The sequence below is a fragment of the Triticum urartu genome, chromosome 2A, assembly GCF_056163025.1.
Source record: "Triticum urartu cultivar PI428250 chromosome 2A, HENAU_Tu73, whole genome shotgun sequence".
Lineage (NCBI taxonomy): Eukaryota > Viridiplantae > Streptophyta > Magnoliopsida > Poales > Poaceae > Triticum > Triticum urartu.
The window spans coordinates 384,284,623-384,295,187 of NC_141874.1; the positions used below are offsets into that span (position 1 = coordinate 384,284,623).

Here is a 10,565-nt window from a genome sequence, read left to right on the forward strand (position 1 = left end):
TAGAGACTCCTCGTCATGTCTGTAATCTCATCCGGGACTCCGAACAATTTCAGTCACCAAATCACATAACTCATATAATACTAATATCGTCAACAAACATTAAGCGTGCGGACCCTACGGGTTCGAGAACTATGTAGACATGACCGAGACACTTCTCTAGTCAATAGTCAATAGTGGAACCTGGATGCTCATATTGGCTCCTACATATTCTACAAAGATCTTTATCAGTCGAACCGTTATGACAACATACACAATTCCTTTTGTCCATCGGTATGTTACTTGCCCGAGATTCGATCGTCGGTATCTTCATACCTAGTTCAATCTTGTTACCGGCAAGTCTCATTACTCATTCCATAATACATCATCCTGCAACTAACTCATTAGTCATTTTGCTTGCAAGGATTCTTATGATGTGCATTACTGAGAGGGCCCAGAGATACCTCTCCAATATTCGGAGTGACAAATCCTAATCTCGATCTACGCCAACCCAACAAACACCTTCGGAGATACCTGTAGAGCATAATTATAATCATCCAGTTACGTTGTGACATTTGATAGCACAAAAGGCATTCCTCCGGTATCCGGGAGTTGCATAATCTCATAGTCGATGGAATATGTATTTGACATGAAGAAAGCAATAGCAATAAAACTGAACGATCAATATGCTAAGGTCATGGATGGGTCTTGTCCATCACATCATTCTCCTAATGATGTGATCCCATTCTGAAATGACAACTCATGTCCATGGTTAGGAAACCTTAACCATCTTTGATCAACCAGCTAGTCAAGTAGAGGCTCACTAGGGACATAGTGTTTGTCTATGTATTCACACATGTATTAAGGTTTCCGATCAATACAATTCTAGCATGAATAATAAACATTTATCATGAATAAGGAAATATAAAATAAAAACTTTATTATTGCCTCTTGGGCATATTTCCTTCAGGAACACAATAACGAGAAAGAAGAACAAAACCAGAACAAGGATTTTGGTATAGTGAGCATGGTGATGACTTAGGAGGATACCGATGCATCCTGGGTTTTGTGAAGTATCGTGAAGCAAAGGTAACATCACATGGTAACCAAAGTTTCACTCAAATATCATTCATGTGCTCATAGGGATCGATATGGATGTCCACGGTTCCGTTGCCGGTCATTGAATGAACGGTTTCGTTCATGTCTATGAGTTACCGAACCTACGGGATCACCACCTTAAGGCAATCAAGATATCGTGAATGTTAGTAGTACGGGAGTGATGCGAACATATTTTTGGAATTTTTTCATTAATATTAGGATCCTGAAGCGTTTCGGGGTCACCGAAAGGGTTTCAGTGATTATCGGGCAATACCGGGTAACATCAATATTATATATATGTGTGTGTGTGTGTGTGGAAAATGTTTCTGGAGATGTTACAAAATATATATAATGGTCTAGAATTATTTAGAACATTTATATTTAATTTATATATCAACGGGTCTAAAAAGACCAAGAGGTGGAAGGTACTATGGGCCACGAGGGAGGATCTTTTTCAGACTATTTGCAATCACTTTTGATGCTATTTTATAAAGCACATTGCAGAGACTGATGGTACGGAATTGTGAAAAGTTAAGGGGATTTGGCACCTTTAGGATTAAAACTAGGGTGGTGTCATTTATTGTCTCCGCTGATTCAGTACCATCAAGAATGCGAAGTACCGCCCGTGTCACATCCTCTCCGCAAGTATCCCAATGATGATGGGAAAATCCCCGGAGACTTGAGGGAACATCTCGAATAAAGCTATCTTAACTCCTCCTAAGAATATGGCCTAGTCAGCACCTCGTTCTTGTCATGCGTAACTTTGCATGGCACAGTGTTCAGAACACCATCCATGTTCATCACGCCCAGTGAAGTAAACAAATTTTGATAAAATTTAGTTGCCATAACTTGCATGGTCGCTTGATCAGACACTTCGTCCCGTTTGCATTAAGAAGCTTTTTAATTTTATTCTTGCGTCTCCTCATACTTGCCCATTGATGATAAAAATGAGTATTCTTATCTTCCTCCGAGTGCCATTGAATTTATGATCATTGCCGCCACATTGTTTCCTCCATGTGATCAAGCTCAACAAGGTTTTCAATGATCTTGAGCTCCGGGTGGTCAGGGCCTACTCTACCCAGCCTCGTACGCAAAGTGTCCAGTTGTGATTTCATGTCCTTGATCTTCTTTCGGACACTGCCAAAGGTCGGTGGAGAACACCCGATGTGCATGATGATTTCCTTTTGACATCATCAACCGAAACCACCAGGGGAAAGGAGAACCAGGTATCGCACACCACCTTGCATAGGTTAGCGTGGCTCTCCCACGTTGCTTCATAGCGGAATACTTACCAAAAAAGGCTTTCGCCTCGCTTTATAAATAAAGCAACCACCGAGCACAAAGTCAACATGGTAACAACCGAACAACACACACACACAACGCCACCGCAGGTAAGGTCCAACACACACCCACACAACACTACACGGGTTCAGCCGTGGGCACAACACAACAAGCCCAACACAAACACAGGCACGCACAACACAAGGGTGGCGGTGACGGTGAAGTAGAGAATATCTAATCCGGCTCTAGTGGTGGTGGTGGTGGTGGGGGGGAAGCGGTGGAGCCATCGCGCGAAGCTGGGTGACGATGGAGGTGATGCCGTCTCTCTCCCTGAGGCGGCTAAGAGGTCGCCAAAGCTGCAAGTAACCAGACCATTTGAACAAAGCGTCAGTAGCGCGATGAAGAGGGATACATTGAATCACAAGCTTATTCCTAACAGTCCACAGCGTCTAGGCAAGAACACCAATAGTCAACCACCTAATGTGGCGAGACGATGGTGGCAACACCTGGAGTTCGGTGAAGAGGGCGGGGAAGTTGTTGTGGATCCAGCTTCCACCCACAGTTTTGCGGAAACAGCTCCAGAGGAACTGCGCGGACACGCGGGTGAAGAAGATATGGTTCGAATCCTCTTCAGGCCCACAGAGTGGGCAGCGCACATCACCAGGGTCGTTGCATTTCAGGACCTCCACGCCTGACGGGAGGCGTCCACGAATCCATTGCCACAAAAAGATCCTGATCTTCAAGGGGAGCCAGATCTCCCAGATGGAGGTGAGCACCTTAGGGGCCGACAAAGGGGCTATAGCCTGGTAGAGAGACTTCATGGAGAGTCTCCTAGATGGCTCTAGTCGCCACCTGGTGCGGTCATCTCCCAAGTCAAGGCCAGGCTCATGCAGAGTGATGCAGTCGATCAAGTCCTGCAAATCAGCATTTTCTGCCGGGACAAATGGTCGCCGAAACACGAGTTGCCCTAAGTCAACAAGGGTCGTCGCGAGCGGAACACTTTCCGCACACCTGATTGATTCATGTCCAAAGCATTTTTAACAAAGCACAGATGATGTCGACGTCCTGGGAACGGGGGTCCCCAGACTTGCCTGCCTGCGGCCCACGGCGTAGCTCCACCAGCGGCCTTGTACGGCCCATCTTCATCAGCGAGCACTCAAGACCCTCACAAGGGGACAAGCCTCGCGAGGCGGACGATGCAAGACCTCCTCGGGGGCAGCCTCGCCAGGCTGGCTCGCGAGGGGCGGAGAGATCAAGGCGAGCGGCACCTCGCGAGGTCCCTGTGACGCAAGCCATGACGACCAAGGCCAGGCGGGCGCCAGCGCGCGCAGCGTCCTCGTTTCATTTTTGGTGCTAAAGAGGCAAGCGCAGGCTAGGAGTCCCGAGGCATCAGGCAAAGGTCTCTAATCGGTGCAACAAGACCAAGACCAGCAGAACGGCAGGACGGCGTCACCACCAGAGCCTTTGGCATGCGAAGACCACCTTTTGTCAGGATAACTTGTACTAGTTGTCTCCCTTCAAATTTGGCCGTTATTGGATCCCTTCCCGCCTACATTTGGAAAGAGGACCAGGGCCTCTATAAATAGGACTAGCCACCACAGTAGGAGGGAGGAAAGATCTTGGACCATTCAGATCATCCTCAACCACACAAGCTCACCGAGCTCAAGGACACCTCCCCTCAGGAGGTTGTTCTTCCCTTGTACTCGTTCATCCTCGGCCCAAGAGGCAATCCACCACACCACACTGGAGTAGGGTAACCATGTGTCCTTTGTTCTGTGAGTTCTATGTGCTGAGCTTTGAGATTGTGGTGAGAGCGTGAGCTAGGGGGAGGAGAGATCTTCGTGCGCACCCCAGAGTTCGAACCTCAAGGGTTTTGCCGCAACCCGAAATCCGACATTTGGCGCGCTAGGTAGGGGTGCACTGAAGCTTTCCTTCCGTTGATCCACGTTCCACCGCTCCACCGCATCCATGGCGGACGCGCGTCGAGCCCGCGCCGAGCGCCGGGCCGCCCTCGCCGCCCGTGTCGCTCAGACGGCCCTTGTCGGCGGGCCTCCCCGTCGTTCTCCATCACGTGTTGCCAACGCCGCTACCGGCCCGGCAGCAAACAAGCAGCAAGCATCATCACTGCACCCCTCCGTGCGGTGGGACAGCCACACCGCCACCCCGTCATTGACTCCAGCCAGCTCATCGTCTCATGCTCTCCGCACACCTACGGACACGCAGGCCGCGCTGCTCATGGCACGCGAGCTCCTGCGCTACTGCCCAGTCGACGACCTCTACGAGGATTGGCTGGACCACATCGCCGAGCTCGTCAACGCCGCTGGGGGCTCTCCTACACCATCCCTCTCGCTGCCTCGCCCGTCTCCGGCCGCGGGAGACGTAGCTCACGGGGCACCTCCGCCGCCCCTGCATCAAGACGGCGCCCTCGCGCCAAGACGCGCGGCACATGGAGCACCCCCGCCTCCTCCACACCAAGAAGGCGTCCTCGCCCTGAGACGCGCCGTCCTGCGGCGCGATCCTCCACGCCGCGTGCCCGCGCACGAAGAAAGAAGCTGCCAAGAAGTTCCTCGACCGCAGGAAAATGCTCATGTGCTTCCGGCACCACCACGACAAGATCGCTTGCCGCCTGCGACGGTGGTGCGCGGACATCAGGGGCAGGCTCCGCCTCTACAGAGGGCCCTGGTGGCCACAACAGGCTGCCATGCCTTCACTCCCGAGTTGCGCACCGTCGTTTGGCCAGGCAAGTTCATGCCGGATATGCATCCGCGCTACGACGGCACCCCCGACCCTGCAGAGTTCCTATAGCTCTACGAACTGAGCATCGAGGCAGCCAACGGTGACGAAAAAGTCATGGCGAACTGGTTTCCCATGGCTCTCAAGGATGGCGCTCGCTCGTGGCTCCTGAACCTGCCCGCGGGATCAATCTCCTTCTGGGGTGAGATGCGCGACCGCTTCATCGCCAACTTCCAGGGCACTCGCGACTGCCCTTCGGCCGCGGGTGACCTACGCCACATCAAGCAACAGCCTGAGGAGACCCTCCAGAAGTATATCCAGCGCTTCAACAACATCCGCCTCAAGATCCCCAAGGTGACAGATGAGGCCATCATCTCAGCATTTTCCTATGGCGTCCGCGACGTCAAGATGAAGGAGGAACTCGCCATCCACGAGGAGCTATGCACGACTCTGGAGCTGTTCAACCTGGCGACCAAGTGCGCAAGAGCTGAGGAAGGGCGTCTCTCCCTCCTCGAGCTCCCTGCTGCCGACCGGGAAGAGAACAAAGCCAAGGTCAAGGACGTGAAGCGCAAGGGAGTAGCTGTGCTCGCGGCGGAGCCGGACATGAAGCGCGGCCGGGACCACCCCGAGTCTTCCAAGAGCAGTCGTCCGTTCTGCGCCTTCCACAACATACACAACCACAACACCAACGATTGTCAAGAGCTCGGGGCCATCCGAGATGGACGCTTCGATCGACGCCCCAAGTGCAATGACCGAGGCTACGGCCGAGGAGGAGGACGAGGTGGAGGACGCTGGGACGATTGCGGCCCCTGCCAGGAGTGGCGCGACCGGCCTCATGAGGACCACTGGCAGGAGCAGCCTCGTGAGGGTGCCTGGCGTGACCAGCCTCGTGAGGACCATCCTCAGGGCAATCCTGGCCTCCCTCCGCTGCCGCCACCACCAAGAAGGAACGACGACCATCACTACGACGAGGGGGCTAGGGGCTTCCAGGAGCCACGCGCCATCATTTGCATCTTGGGTGGTGCTCAGGCCCCGGCTTCCCAGCGCATCTTCAAGCAGTTTTCTCGCGAGGTGAATGCAGCCCTCCCCAGGCTCAAGGCCACGCGCCCGCTCAGGTGGTCCAAGAACGCCATCACCTTTAGCTCGGCGGACCAGCTCAAATGCGCGGCGACTGCCGGCGTCCTCCCGATGCTTTATTCACCCATCATCAGCAATGTCCAAGTCACCAAGACCCTCATCAACGGCGGCGCGAGGCTCAGTGTCCTGTCCGTCGAGACGTTCGATAGTCTTCAAGTGCCCTATGATCAGCTACAGCCTACCAAGTCCTTCTCAGGAGTAACCGATGGCTCCACCACCCAGATAGGGCAAGTTCATCTCCCTGTCACCTTCGGCCAGCGCGACAACTACCGCATCGAGCTCATCGACTTCGACGTCGCCCACATCCGTCTGCCGTACAATGCCATCCTCGGGTACCCAGCATTAGCCAAGTTCATGGCAGTGACCCACCATGGCTATAACATCCTCAAGATGCCAGGAAGCGGTGGAATCATCACAGTCCCCTACGAACAAAGAGATGCGGTGTGCTCCCTCAAGCGCGCCTTCCAAGCCGCGGCAATCGAAGACCCTGACAGCGAGGGCATGCAGTACCCTCCCGAGGCCATTCCCAAGAAGAAGAAGCAGCTACTCCGCACAGGGCCTCAGGGGGGCGGTGTCTCTAGCGGCGCTGCCTCGGGATCAGTTCCCGCACCTGGGGCGCCTCCCTCCCTTGCATAGGAAGGCGCGCCCGGCGCCCTCCTCGGGCGAGGCTCGGGGGCTCTCTTCTAGAGGGCCTCAAACCTGGTCAACATCATGAGGGAGGCGCTCAGGCACCACATGGAGGCGTGCTTTGCGGCATGTTTCCCTCAGGAGGGCACCGGGCGAGGAGCGCCCGGTGCTCAGGAGTTCATCGTCAAGGCCACCCAGGAGTTTCAAGAAGCAAGGGCGATGCACGGCAACCGCCACCCACCTGGTGCAGCTCCCCATTCAGGCGAGGATGGTGGGTTGCGCGTCTGCATCGACATCCTAGGGCTCAACAGGGCCGCATCTCAACAGCGCTTCTGGCCATCGCCCATTGGGAAGTGCGAGGGTCCACCTCACAGCTATGTCCGCATGATGTTTGGCCTGCCGAGCATGGCAGCCGCCTTCCAGTGCAACCTACGGAGCATCCTGGCAACTCAGGAGGCCCGACATCACGCGGTCTTGGCGAAGATGGAGATGGTCCTCAAGGAACCACCTGAGCCTCCATAGCCTGCCAAAGCTCAGGGTCTTGGCGGCTCATGAGGAGTGACTTCTTCAGCGCACGCCTTCAGCTGCCCCAACATTCCTTTGACAACGAAACTAGGTGACATTTTCCAAGTTCATTCAGTTGGGAGCACCCCTCGGGCTGCATTATTACCGGGTCGCATGGGCCTGTCCCTGCGGCATGTATCCTTCCACATTTTTAGCTTACCCTACTGGGGGAGCCCCTTGGGTTGCATCATTCCTAGGCCACTCGGGTCCGTCCTAGTGGCATGTATCATTCTCGCATCTATCTAAGCTAGTTCGCTTCCTCTCATGAGCTACCCATGGTTATCATCTGCTTGATTGTCACCCACCACGGGAGCCACGCGCCGATCCTTTTTCTTCAGGATCCTTCGCATGAGAAGACTAGGCACGACGCCTTTGCTCGGGTTCGTCCCTGTAGCGTCGATAAACCCAATGGCTGAGCTCTGTCTGGCGGGTCGGCCCCATTCACGTCACCTCCTGGGGCCGTTGGTGCTTGGCCTTCTCATGCGATAGCCTCAAGAGATTTGCTTGGCGCAGGTTGCCTAACCATGTCGCAGGACCACCACAGTCATCAAGAGCCCAGACCAGGCGCAACCCGCCTTGAGGTAGGGCCCCGTGAGTCCCACACTGGCTCACGAGTGCCCAGACACACCACGTCCAGCCCTGCCGTGCAAGCCACATGTTAGGGCGGGGATGTACACGCCTCGGGGCTCCACTCAGAGGGAGCCCTCACCCACGCACTAGTGGAAGCACCATGCTCCGTGCTGGCAGTCGACATGGCCGAGGAGCGGCTATGCCCGTGCAAGTGCGGAAGCGCTATGCTCTGCGCTGGTGATAAACAACTGAGGGCGGCCCCATGGCCGTATCAACCTCAGGGAGCCTCCGAGCTCAGTGTCTGTCCTCATCGCAACACCTCCCCTCGGGAGAGTCGCGTGAGGGGGCTGCGCTCGGGCCACACCCAAGCGTACGCCATCCTGCCAGGTCTCTCGGGCCTGGTCGTCATGCGCCCTCCCGAGCGGAGCCAAGGTATGAAGGTCGTTTGGACGTCAAGGGGGACTCCTGAGCATCGCGACTCAGGAGCCTAATTGGCCATGTAGCCCCTCACCCCTTGGTCTCGTCCTAGTGATCCGGACGACCCAACGGCGGCTGAGGTATGCGCGGGGTCGGGCCCTGCCGACGCAGAACACTAGGCCTACTCCTGCATCTCCTTTCTATAAGCTGTTTGCGTGTCAAGGGGGGCTCCTGAGCATCGCGACTCAGGAGCCCAACTGGCCACGTAGCCCCTCACCCCTTGGTCTCGTCCTGGTGATCCGGACGACCCAACGGTGGCTGAGGTATGCACGGGGTCGGGCCCTGCCAACGTAGAACATGAAGCAAACAGGAAGGAAATCACGGAACTCAAATAAATATTACAAAACATACTGTTCTTTAAATACCAAACACAAGTCTAACGCCTCCACGAGGCATGGTACGTGTTGCAAAAGAAAAGCAGGGAAAGGAATCGCCAGCAAGTCATCTCATCATCCCTGGACGCCGTCGTCGCTTGCAAAAGGCGCCCCTTCGATGGTGATGTTGCCCTCACCTGAGCCGCCCGCTGGAGTTGCAGGTTCAGCATCACCACCAGTTGAGGGCGCATGGTCGAATGCGCGGAACTTCTTTAGGAAAGCCTCCACCTGACCCTTCACGGCTTCAGCAGCAGCTGCGCAGTGCTCGTCATCCACAAGCTTCATCAGCTCGTCAAGGTTGGCATCAGGATCATGAAGATGGACATGGCTGAAGACGCGCGTCAGTGCGGCCGAGGAAAGCGTGCGGGCTTTCCCCTCCACCAAGGAGCCGATCCCATCCACGACATCCTCAAGCGCCGCGACCAGATGAGGAAGCAGCTGGGTGGGGTCCTCGTCGGCTGTCGCCAGTGGCTCCTCCAAGCCCTTCTCGTAGAGTGCCCACAGTGCCACGGGACCTCTCCTCAAGGGACTTGAAGGCCACGTGGTCCTCAGCCAGGACCTTCGCCTTGACTTCCAGCTCGGCCTTCTCGACCTTCATCTTCTGCTCCAGCTTCTCCAGCTGGCTACGCTCTGCAGCCTGCGCCTTTGCCAGCTGCTCCAGCTCGGCATCGCGACCCCTGACAGTGTCCTCTCGGGCCTTCATCTTCTCCTCCTCCGCCTTGCGGTCTCGAGCTTCGGTCGCACGCTCATTGCGCATGGTCTCCAGCTCGGCATTCAGCGAACGACAGCGATCCTGGGTGGCCCCGACGTCCTTCAGCGCCACCTCACGAGCAGCCATGGCTTGGGTGACGGCCTGCTTGTCCTTCTCGGAGGTCGCTGCAGCCTGGCTCAGCGCCGCCCAGACAGACACATCAGAGTGAAGCCAGCCAGAGATCAGCTCCAGGCGCCCGGGCGCCAGGTGACGGTTGGTGCCTTGAAGATCCTCTCAGAGCAGGGTCAGCGCAGAGAGAGAGCGCTCCAGGACGTCAGGGGAGGCAGAAGGATCCGTGGTCGGCAGTGCGGCGGGAGAAGTTGGAGACAATGTCGTCACCATGGCCCAGATGGCTGGGAGCTCCTGAGCTTTGGGGACCCTTGCAACTGAGCCGGATGTCGGCACCTCCAGAGCCAGCTGGGCTACGAGGGTTGCCTCCTCCGGAGGACGCTCCCCCAAGTCTCGCGAGGACGATCGGGCCGGGGAAGCGCGAGCGCCGTCACTGACCTTCCCCACGGAGGAGGGTACGGCCGCCGTAGACGATTTGGTCCCGAGTAGTACCACCGCTTCCTCCTTCCTCTTCTTCGCTGTGGGCGTCGGCCTAATTGCGCAACGGAGAAGCACCAAGAATCAGCAGCAGAAGCAAGAACAAGGCAGGATGAGAATACTTACTTGTCCACCGCGGTGTAGTCTCTCTGCTTCCTAAGCTTGAAACCTGAGAGCCTTGCAGCCTGAGGCGCGGGCGCGAGGGCTCCAGGCGCAGAAGAGGGGGCAGCAGAGAGGCCGGAAGCAGCCCCGGGCACTGTCAAAACAGGGGCGTCGTCTCGGGAGATCAGCGCCGACCTCCCCCTCGTCAGAACCTTGGCCGGTGACCTCCTCCGGGGACTGACCTTGGACCTCGTGGAGCCCCCTGACGCATGCAGCTCCCCCCTTAACAGGGGGACGTCGGCCTCGTCATCGTCATCAGGCAGGGTGCG

General features: G+C 56.1%; 1 pseudogene; it reads left to right on the plus strand.

The window, feature by feature from the left end:
* Positions 1–5,806: 5,806 nt before the first annotated feature.
* On the plus strand, positions 5,807–6,861 carry LOC147985205 (uncharacterized; annotated as a pseudogene).
* Positions 6,862–10,565: the final 3,704 nt, after the last annotated feature.